The sequence below is a fragment of the Blennius ocellaris genome (genome assembly GCF_963422515.1).
Source record: "Blennius ocellaris genome assembly, chromosome: 19".
In the NCBI taxonomy this organism is placed as follows: Eukaryota; Metazoa; Chordata; class Actinopteri; order Blenniiformes; family Blenniidae; genus Blennius; species Blennius ocellaris.
The window spans coordinates 20,598,492-20,611,145 of NC_137668.1; positions in this window are offsets into that span (position 1 = coordinate 20,598,492).

A 12,654-nucleotide genomic window follows, 5' to 3' on the forward strand; every position below is an offset into this window, starting at 1 on the left:
CTGAGCCACTTTCACAGCACCGGCTAATTCCTATCATACACAAGCTATTTAGCCATGCGGGCTCCTCCAGCGCTTGAAGCTTACATCTCTCATAAAGAATTATAAAAAAAAAAAATCCTACGTGCCGGGGGAAAATAGTAACACCGTCAGAAGTACGCTTTGTGGAGGGATTACCGACGAGACACTATGACGGACACCTTTCCAGATCGTCGCAGACCCTGACCGACACTCGTTTACTGTGATGAGTGATTTTTAAACGAGCGTACGCTGGCACACGTGAGCAGCGACGCCCCGGAGCAGCGGGGGGTCCACGTGGGTTTAATCAGGCTGTCTGATTTAGAAACCTGCACGGAGAAGCACCTTTCTGTCTCAAACCGAAAACACTTCCCACAAGGTCATATGCAAATGTCCCCATTATTTCTTGCCGCCTTAAAATTCTTTCAAGTAGTAACTTGAGTGATCAGTGTGGTTTGTCTTTTTAATCCTCAGCGTGAGGCGGCCATTTCTTTTCTCTGCTACCCCCACAGAGGATAACTGTTTTTTTTTTTTGTTTTTTTTACTTTGAACATCCACTGCTATCTGTAAGTTCAAGGTTGTTTTGGAGGCAGACAGTTTTACATCATTTACATCAGAACAAGCAGGAAATGGTATCTCGGTAAACTGTTGTTTATTTACTTTTTTTTTTCCCAAGGACCTCTCCTGTCACAATCGCTCCTTTATTTATAGATTTATTTTCTCAACAGAGCTGATGTTAAAAATGGAGCGATATAAAGGGTAACATGACCCAACATGACTCAATGCTGCTCTTTGTTACTTGAAATTCTCAATTGATTTCTTTATGTGTTATTGGTTTGCCCTCACAAGTCCCGAGTACAGCAAAACATCTTATGAAACAGATTCTATTGGGAAATTTGAAAGGACTGACAAAACCAAACAAAAAAATCCCAGACCACAAACACTGACTGAGCGACGTTTGCCATGGAAGGCGGGTCATCAAACTGCCAATCTTGTTATTGGAAAATGACATATTGTCTTACTTGAAGGTGCAATAAATTACCAAGAAACTTCTGATCAGGCACATACCTTATTGTTAATCCACTCCACACCTTTGACTGTTAATAGATTCCCTTTCCATCCAGTGGAAGCGGCCCACACCATGGACACTTATGCAGTCCAATATCCCTTGAGATCCTTTTTTGTTGAGGCACACGGTGAAAATAAGCTGAAAAGTTTTTAAAAATAATGTCAAACTTTGATTGATTTTACCAGAGAACATTTTTCCATATTGCCCAAAACAATTTGGAATGGCCCTGAAGAGATGGCAAAGTGTTTGGACTTTGTTCACATAGAGCTTTTAGTTATATTGAAGTTTTCTAAATGTGTACCTTCGGCCCAGTTTGTTGTTTTATTGTGTACTATAGTGCTTAAGATTTAACAAACGGGGAGAAAACTTTCCTCTCTGAATTGGTTTTTTCATACAAAGTCATGTTAATCATGTTAATGACCAGTTTCTCATGAATCTAAATTGTTTCAAAAAGCTCCTCCGGCTATTTTTACCACTGACCTTTGACTTTTCAAAGCCCTTTTCTTTTTGGAGTTACATCATTGTGGATGAAATGTATTCCAGTAATTTTCCAACCTTTTTTAAATGGACTTTGTCTGAAAAATCTGCAAGTTTTACACCATTTACAGAGTAGATGACAAATACGTAACCACTCGATTTGTAAATCAGATCATGATCATTCCCAGTGGGCAACATTTGTGCCATATTAACCATTAAATTTATGAAATCTTGTCTTCGTTGTGGCAGAGTATATGTGATGAAAATCTCTGTATTTTTGCAAAACCCATCAATTACTATAGAAACTTACTATCTTAGCTCAGGTATCAATGTCGTGTTGTATACACTTCAATTAAGATATATATCTATGAATTTGCTTTAAATCGGTTTTCTTTTAATTTTTTTTTTTGAAAAACTTTTTTTTTGGAAGTTCTTGCAGGACAGATTTGGCTCATAAGTTATCATGTATTACCAGTGAAATATCATAAGGTGTTTTATATAAAGAAGCAGGGTCAAATTGTCAGGTCACATCAAACTTTAGCAGGTGTGATGGGTTTTTTTTCAGTAAAAAAAAGACTTTACGTGTCACACACAAAAGCTCACGGGCGGCAGTTTGCAGCTTTTTAGTGGAGTTCAATTTTAATCACTCATAAAATACATGCCCAAATGGTAATAAACATAAAGTAAAGCAATTAAGTCTCAGCAGCACAACATGAAGACGAGCAATCGGCCCACACCCAAATTAAAACACTTAACAAGTCTCTGTAGCCACAGTTAATGTAAGCACAAGGAGCCATAAAGTAAGAGAACAAGCAGCCGGGGACTAACTTAATACATATCTATGCAGAGAAAGGTAGACTTGAATAAAGTTAATTCACAACGGCTGACTGGGGAGACGTTTCCTCCACGTGGTGCAGGGATTCATGCATCCTGCTCGGGCCTGAGCCGCTGTGGTGATCAATCGACTCGTTAGGGTGAAAACTGCCGCATTAATCCAGCGTAAAGCAAAACCAGGGCTCACAATTTAACTGGAGCACATCCAGTGCTATTGACGCGAGCTGTGTATGTTGTGTGTGTGGTGTATATACTGTTGAATTTACTTGAATCAGAAACTACGTTTAGACCGAGGTTAGAACAATTACATTTTCCCAGTTTGCTAAAAGAAAGTTAAAAATAAATTGCTGAATTTAGTACAAATACTGTATCAGTCACTTCTTGGAAAAGCATAATGCAATGTGATAAAGATGAACTGCAATCAGTCCACTGTATCACACATGAAACATCCACGATAACATGAGTGAAGAGCATTGTATTCAGCCAACGAGCGAATACAAACTGAGGTGAGATTATATTCACCCATCGTCCACAATGATGGTTTAATATGACTTAGAGTTTTGAATAAAGTTAAGAAAAATTCTGTCATGAAGACTGATTTCCTGCTTTTTGTTGTACAGAAGAATTCCATTTCAATTCTAAACATTTCCCTCCTACTTGTTTAACCTTTTATGATTTCTTCTTCAAAATGAAAAAAAAAGAAAAAGTAATGCTGCACAGAGGGAGAGTAAGGCCTCTCTCCCTCTGTGTGTGTTTTTTTTTTTTTAAAATCTACATTGTGTAAAAATATGACCATCCACATCTACGTGCAGCTTCATCCTGCTAAAGCGGTCAAAGTATTTTTTAAATTAATTTTTTTTATTCCAAACACAGCCGTGCAGTTTCTTTTCATATAATTTCATTTTGACACTCCTTTAGAAAAGAAAAAAAAAAAAAAAAAAAACAGGAATGGAAACTGTCAATACGGTAAGCTCAGATATATTTATATCCTCACTGAAGTCACAGCAAACCAACGCCACGAGGAAGACTTTAAGCGCAAACTTGCCACATGTAATTATTTCACTCACACCTGTTTGTGTCCTTGGGGAAACACAAAAGCGACAAAAGGTATGCTCTGTCTCGTCTTAATGAAGCTCTTCCTAGGCAACAATCTAGGTGACTGAGTGCATTTTCTCATCAACGGAAAAGCCACACAGAGGACGGATCCTCAGCTGGTTGGACACAAGTTTCTGCAGTCACACTGGATAATGAGAATACGTAAGACCGTCTCTGTGAAGCTCAAAGATAAGTTCACATGTGGCAGCGTCACTCAGGTTAATATTTCTCTACACCGCCTGTAACATGAGTGTCTCAATTAAATTCCCCCAACACCTACACATGATGCACGGAAGCAGTTTAGTCATCTCTGTTCTTGCATTGTTCCACATTCGTGTGAAGCTGCCCAGGGTTGTTAGTCACGCTAACTCACAGCAGACGAGATAGGGCTCACTCAAGGGCACTTTTGATTCCAGCGACCAGGAGGCAGGGCGAGAGGGGGGGGCTTTCATTTACTTTTCCGTGTTGCGGCAGCCAGGCCTGCCAAACACCATACTGTGCTATCCAAACCCTGGAGGTTGCCCAGCGGTCCGGCTGCCAGAGTCCAGGGACTTTTTTTTGCCATGTTTGTGGTTTTTTGGGGGTTTTTTTAATTCGCAACTGTCCAATCAAACTGCTTCGGTTTGATTAGTTGCCAGAGCCTTTTGCAGCGATATTCCCATTAGTAGGGCTGGACCACAACGCGTCTGATTATCCGGTCCTTATTAAAGCTGCCGGGGTGCCAGCAGTGGAACAAACTGTATTTTTTAACGGCATCAGAGATGCTCTTTTGTTCTCCCAATAAAAGAAAAGATGCGGGAATGTTGCCTAATGACGGCACAGATGACCATCTTGGCCCTCATTTGTAGTTAGCGAAGCTGCATGAGGCCTCATTCTCATCCCTCAGATCATCACCTTTTTACTCCCGTCTCCCGCTACATGCTGTACCTGCACGAGCATGAAAGACAGCAGGAATTAGCCCGCCTCTTTGAAGGTGAACAATGCTCCAGTGATGCTATTTCCCTCACTTCTCTCTTCAAATGGAAATATCAGGATGTGTCGAGCATGGCCTCATTTTTTATAATAAAAAAAAAAAAAATCAGGATCTATTGACCTCACGTACGGCATGAGCACATCAAGAGATGGAAGACAATTTCATTAAACCGAGGGGGAAAAGAAACACACAGCCAGTCCAGAAACTGGTGTCTTATCTCAGTGTGGTTCCCAAAAGTCAAAGCCATGAGTCTCACACATCGGAGATGTTTTCACACATCAGGTGTTTTGCCATAGGCATGGAGCTGGATCAGGCCTTTTTCCCCCCCCCGAAGAGACAGATGCCTGTGGTCTTATTATTGCAACACACACATGCACACACACATAGAGAATTAATAAAAGTGCACCTCAGAGAAGACATGAATAATACACTTCTATGGTTAAATTCTGTGGCAGTGACATGACAAACTTGCCTTTTATATGTTTATTTCATTTAATTAAGTGGCTATCAGACGCAGTGATAATGACTCTTACACTAAGAGGCTTCATGAATGCAGGAAAGCAATTTCTTTTCTACGTGTGTTTTATGACGTGTTATTTGACCCTGCATTTGTTCAGACCAACAGTATATGGATGTATATAGAGTGTTGACGCTGGGGTTACACACCGTGTTTGTACACAGTACATACTACATCTGTGGAAAACAGCCAGTGTGTACTCAGGTTGATACTCTGCACACTGCGCCGAAGAGCACAACACGGACAACAAACAGTCTGTTGCGTCAAATCGCTTGCGCTTCTATATTTGGTCATTCGCCTCATTTTTTTTTTTTTTTGACTTTGCTACCAAACAAACTCATTCTAATCAAATGCATTCCTCAAAATAATATCAGGACTTTGGAATTAAAAAAGTGATTGTGATTAAATCCTTTGCTCCACCCGCACAGGTATTTTTGATTAGATTTAGTGTGGGCGTGTGCTTGATTGACGTCTCCCTCACTCTGTTCTTGCAGATGAAGAGGAGGAACGAGGTGGATTATTATAATTCATGTCGGTGTGTTGGTAATGAAAACCTCAGCGGAAGCTTAAGTTCTAATTAGCCAGAACAGCTCAAAAACACCTGGCTGGATCCGCAAATCCCTGATTAAATACACCTATTGCTTTATTTATGCAAAATAAAAGTCTTATTATATTAAATTCAATGTTATGGAGGCACATAAATCAAAGGAGATCGCATCATGCGTCAGTGTGAATGTATGTTTTCATTCAATACATACAAAAGAAAACGTCAAAATCCATAATAGATCATCTGCACACTTCATTGTTATTTTTTCTATGGCGAGAGCAGGCAAGCAGCTCCGTGATTACCATAACATCAAACTTTGTTCTTCATTAATATTCATTTAAATATTCATTTATTTTCATCTTCTTCACTCAGCCCACACAGGGTTCCATAAATATGACTCCTTCTCGGCTCTACTGGAATTCCACTAATAGATTGACCAGTTACTACTTACTGCACATCTGGTTTACAGTTACAGGTGCAACGCTCCACGGCAAAGCCTCAGATGTGACTTTTCCTTCACTTCTAACTCTCCTCGGTTTTTGGAGTCCAATTTGACATCCTTTAGGTGTGTTGAGCAATGGCGGTTTCAAACACGCCCCTGCACAGATCCATCAGGAGTGTCAAATATTTCCAAAGTACCATGAAGTTTTACGATAAAGCTCAAACCCTGATGATTTATCTTTTCTGTGTCACTTTGCCTGCATGGAAGTCAAAAGATCATGAAGAAGTATTTTATCGTAGGTCCCAATTACACAGTATTTCAGATGAAATCGCATTCTTCCGTTCTAGTTTCAGAAAAGTTTTGCATTTACATGGCAATATTTTGTGAACGATGTCCATTTACAATGTTTCATGTTGGGCCACTAGTTGGTGCTGTTGGATGTTTCTGCAGTGAAACCTGGACATTCGTATGGACAAACGACTAAGTTGGATTGTTATTCCAGGCGACTCTCAACTATAAAACCACCAAGTCCTAGCAGAATCTAGACTGGGACTCATGACACTCAGGAGGAAAATGTTGCTGTTATTGTCCTTCTACTCGTGCACGTACAGAAGAGCTACACACTACATCGAGGTGTGCAGTAGCTGCATTTTGGAAAAAGGTTGCGTTTCCCTCATTTCCATGTAGACGGACGGAAAAGTTGTTTTCAGTGGCTCCATGAAGCGATTCATTTCAATAATATTTCTAGCGTAATCATCACAGTCAGCCTTCCTAACTTCACCTGTGAATTCGAACACTGCAGGAAGTGACTATTTGACATTTTCGCCCAAGACAAATGCTACAGCGGTATGTTGCAGCTGTTAAGAATCCTACATTTGTAACACTTAATCACTCGTAGGGAGACATATTACCTTGGTAACATCACTGTGGAGACTCTCTGGTGTCCTGGTCTCCAAAGGAATCTGTACCTTTGAAAAATGGAGCCTTGAAAGTATTCATTAGTTAGCCAAGCAGTGAGATCACCCTGCTAATGCCAGTGTGATTTAAAAGGAAAGATGTTGGCCAAAAGGGAAAAAAAGAATGCTTTGGTTCTTCACAAAAGAACCATTTCTAATGGGAATAAAAGAGAGTATGAAAGTCGAACAGTTTCATTCAAGCTTTGTGAAGGTTCCGAGCTGAGCAGCAGCTTACTGCCCATTAGTGGACGTTACTGTATGTCTGGTTTCTGAGAGGAGAAAACTGGGCACTGGAAAGAAGAAAAAAAAAAAAAAGGCACTAACCACTCAGCGCCCACACTGTAGGAAAAAAGAAACGGTGATCAATAAGTGCTGTGTGTGGTTCAATAAGTGCATTGATCATCGCACAAACAAACACATCACAACCTTAGCGGGAATAATAGCGGCAGGGCAAGGTCAATACCTCTCAACCCAACCTAATGCATTTCTGCTCAGGCCTCCATTCAGCCGCTGTCTGACAGGGCAGCAGTCACTGAACATCTGAAGGACAGACGCTAAAAAAAAAAAAAAAAAAAAGTTTGATATGCAAGATGTTTCTTTTGACACCGTGCAGATTTTTCTGATCTCATCCATCGTCAGTATTCAGTATTTTCTTTTTTCACAAAAACGTATGATGGATCAGCAGGCATGAATGTATACACGCCGATGTAATTCCCATAGAATGGCCCACGTTATGTTTTATTGATTGTAGTTTAATATTAACACTGCACGGTTCAATAATGGTTCACATGACATGATGACGAATCCAATGGGATTTATTTAATACACTTTAGTTATTCATTGTTTTTTTTATTGCAAACAACTAATTTCCCAGTTACTGGAACTCAATGAACACAGACATGATCAAAGTAACTTTCAAACTAAGCGCTGGAGTGGAGAAGAAAGGTGATTTAAGACACTTTGGGATGTCTGTTGGTGCCAGACTCACTGAGTGTTTGTTGATTAATGGGATTTTCATGCATAACTGTAAAGGAGTCTACGGAGAATGGTCTGAGCAAACGAAAATATCCAGTGAGCTGCAGGTTCCTCAGCAAATACCTTCTTGCCATCTGATGACTCTGGATTTCTGCTGCCAGATTCCGATGGCAGCATCAGAATTAGTCATAAAAAAACATGAAAGCATGGATCCATCTTGACATATCATGAATTAAGGCTGTAATGATGTGTGGGAGATATTTTTTTTTGACAGTCTGAGGGCTTTAGTATCAATTATATAAGGCTTTTAGAAAAATCCATGTAAGATATTGCATTACTATCTTTGAAAAATTATTTTACATTGATTTTAAATACAGTTCCTGCTTCCAGCAATGCAAAAAAAATTGTATTATTGGAGACTCAATTCACGGTATTCTTGCTCTAGAAGTTGTTTTATATGTACCTTGAACGGGCCAATGTGGGAGTCAAGATGTGTTTTGGTTCTCCTGAAAATCCAAACATACACGGAGAATAAAAACCTCTATGAGCTTAATTTGGAAAGGTTGAGTTCATAAACAATTGAGTTTTAGGGCAGGGGATCTCGAACTCAAATATATCACAGCTGATAAGTGTTAACTGACAACCGAGCGGTCCCCCTGAGGAGGTGCAATGTCAGCTCTGTGGAGATTCTTTTGAGATAAACAACACCAATAAAAGTACATCTGACAACATATTATGAGATGCACCTGTGCCAATTGGCAATTCAGTTAAATGTTAGCCATTGAAGTGATGAACTCTGTCTTTTATGTGATCCTGACTGGCGCTAAGTGGATGCTAAGTGATGATAAGTAGCACAATTGTTTCAAAAGTTGTGGAAAATGCGCAATAAACCTTCCAATTTCCACCTGATGATGTATGTGTGATTATTCCAGACGATGCTTGTGTTTCCACCAGGAAGGCCGTGGCTCGGTTGCTATTGTGGTCGTCTCTCAATCAAAGACCTTCAGGCTCAATTGCACATTTTCTGTTTCATTTATTGTGTTATTTTTGAAGTCTCACGTCATCTCTCATAATAGGCTCTTTGACTTCCCCTCCTCGTGTCTGATTGCCGCTTCCTTCTCTGATGTGTTTCACCTGAGTGTATATGTCTTCACGCCTGCAGTATATAAATGGCTTGAGTATATAAATGGCTTGAGTTCCATGTCTTGTTGCATGTTCCATGTCTGTTCCATGTCTTGTTGCGAGCGTAACCCAATAGAAAAGCTTCTCTAGAACAATTTACAGGAGACTGATGGATTTAGAATTGCATCACCGGATCCACACTCACCTCTTTATCTGTATGAATCCGATGAACACACTCGTCCCCTTGAGCAACAGTGGCCTGTAAGTGACACGAGCAGTTGTTTCATGACAGGAGAGTTTTACCTAATTGCAGACGCATCCATTACCTTTCGTACCTATAAAAGCTTTTCTCTGAGTGGCTGAGTCCTGCTTAAAATGTCACACAGTTTTTGCTACAGCGCACAACTAATAAAACATATACAGCACACCCGTTGCCCCTTTAAACACTGTTCACCACTCATCTCCACAAAGCACGTTGTGGGGTGGGGGGGGGGGGGGTGTAATACAGTGGCAGGAGATGGTTTGCTCCGAGGTATTTGTGCGATGCTTCATGGTCGGGTCAGCCAACAGCTGCGTAGGTGAGATTTCTAGGATGGAGTCCTCTCCCCGAACGACATCGACTCTATTTTAATTCTCCACGCCGCATGGTGCATCGACACCTGGGTTGAACACATGGTTAAAATTAGGGCCACTGCAGGGGACCTTGACAAACAAGTGACTTTGACTGGATTTATCAGGGCGTCTCGGGGGTCGCCCACTTCTCTCTCTCTCACACACACACACACACACACACACACACACACACACACACACACACACACACACACACACACAAAACAACGCCTGAGGAAACTTTATTTCAGCTGGTGTTTTACACTGTACTCAAATTGTTTATCATACTACAGCACAATTATCTTCAGCTGACCTTGGTCTCGCTTCTGGTTATAATCACACATTTTGTTTATATTTGTTTATTTACGGAAGCGGAAACACTTAAGAACAACTGTACTATTACAAATGTAATTAAAAAAATTACTTTTCTTAGTACATTTTTAACCACAATTATCATTATCAACAGCAGCCATTTGGTTCATTTTACCAAACAATAACCTGAGATGTAAAGCAGATAAATAATAAAGAATATTTAATGTACAGCTGAAAACATTTGATATCAAAAGAAGCAACGTTGTCCTTAAATACTTGAAAAAAGCTCTCAAAAACAATGAATTGACATAAAAACCCAAGAATTTATGTTCGAATTAGTTAGTAATTTATATTATCCTCCATTTATTTCAATGTGCATAATTTTTTATCGAAATTTAAAAAAATAACTAATTCTGCTGAGAAAAGTCATCAACCTGAAACCTCTTAAGCTCTCCGGCAACCCCAACGGAGAAATATGATCCATATTGAAAAAAAACAACCCATAAACTATAAAAATGCATTTGTGTCACTTCTTCTTAGGACTCTTCTAGGCCCCGCAAGAACAACATTTTCAGCAACATGGAAACGGGGGGAAACACAACTTTTCTGAAGCGTTGTGACTGCTGAATAGTTCTTCTGCACATGAGCAAGTAGATGGCAAATAATAATGTTTTCCTCCAGAGTGTCACGACTCCCGGTCCAGATTCTCCCTGGACTTGGTCGTTTTTATCGCGGACAGTCACCCGGAATAATAATCCAACTTCGCCATCTGTCCATTCGAATGTCTGCGTGCTCCCATTGTTAATGTTTATATATGGTTTATAAGCGCGTTGTTCTCTGCTGCGTGATGTGCAGTTTCAGTTGGAAGACAAACAACAGTGCCAACTTGTGGCCTGGCATGCCCACTGCACTGTTTTTTTTTTTTTAAGGCTTTGAAAGCAGAGATCATTAAAAAAAAAAAATACTCCCCTAATTGTGAGACTCTTCCTTAAATTTTTGCACTTTCCAAAAACCAGAGTAATAAAATCTTAAAAATCTGTGATGAAAACCAAAAACTGTTTTCAGAACACGAGTTTCTCAATCAAAATGTATTTTCCTGACTTAGAAGCGATTTTGCGGCTCAACAAATACAAATACAAACAAGAATATGAAATATCTGACTCAGTTAATGTGGCATGCACGAGTCAATATGCCAGGAAACAACAAGCTGTCGTTAATGAGGCATTAGCAGAACAATCAATGGGCCTATAAGTTCTCCCTCGTCTCAGTCAAACTTAAAAAAAACAAAAAAAAAACAAAACAACAACAAGAAACTATGAAGTCTATTTAGCTGTGGCTTGAATATTTCAGGTTATGGATGAACTGTCGAGTGTCTGACAAGAGCCACTATATAAACTTTGAACACAGGCTCTCTGGGAGCCATCGATATTTGTAAATATTTAATTTGGTGCCTCCTACAATGCACGCTGCTGAAACAAATCTTTACCAGATTGAATTCAAGATAAATAGCACGGAAATATCACCAGAGCTGATACGCCATCATTTTGTGAAGGGTTTTTTGTTGCGCGGCGTAGATTAATTTGTCTAATGCGTCAGCAGTCTGAGACAAAGCTGAAAGTCACAGAGACGCTTGTGCAGTTTTACATGAAAAGATATTGCAAACAAACACAGTGCTTTAACAGAAATACTAACTTCTCTTTGATGTGAACCTGTAAGCAGGATTTAATACAGTGATCATGAAAACCAACAAAAGTACAAAGCACATCAGCAATAAACTGTAGATGTTTCGTTGTAATTCTCATTTCTGCATCTCAATGAAAGTGGTGAAATCGTGAAAATATATCTGGAGTCATCAAAAGAGAAACGCCTGAGAAGGTCTCTCGGTAACTTTATGTTCTTGGAGAACACCGTGTAGCTGTAATGAGAAACATCACGAGGCAAATATTTACTCTACAAAACTGTGAATCCTCAAATCATTTTGTCCAGATTACACGGAAAAAATAAGATTCTCACTCTTTGGCAACACTTTGAGGAAAATCCCAACATTTCAAAGCGGAAAGTGGCTGTTCAAAGTTTCCTCCAACGTACTTAAGCAATTGAAGCTACATTCACCACTGGGATTTTATTATAAATATCGGTGGACAACAATTAAAAAAAACCTCTACTTAATCCTCAATCCTCTACTTCTTGAATGTTTCGTGTAAGCGCAACACAAGCAGGGCTGCTAATAAAGCACTGTTTGTTGCTAAGCAACACAATACAACACCGCTTCCACGCGATGGTGTTCCTGATATGTGCGCTTCATGTTTTCCCACATTTCTTGCCGTTATTGAAGCATTTGCAATTACACATGAATTTGTGTCTTTTCCAGATTCTTCTGTCTGAACTAATACCATTAGAACAACTAGTAACTAAGTCGGATAACGAGATAGAATTCAGATATAAACTGCATCTGATTAAATGTAGTACTGAAAAATAGGAAATGAAGTGAAATAGTAACCCAATTTTCTTTTTTAAATATGTCAAAAACAATTCCTCAATGATAATTGATAAAGCATAGATTTAAATACAACAATTAAAGAATTAGAACATCATCATGGTGATAAAAATCGGGCTTGTGATGTGCATTTGCAAAAGGATATTTCTTTGGTGTGCTTTTAGTTTTCACTGTAATCTAAAATGTTTTTTAACAATTATTCGAATTTTTA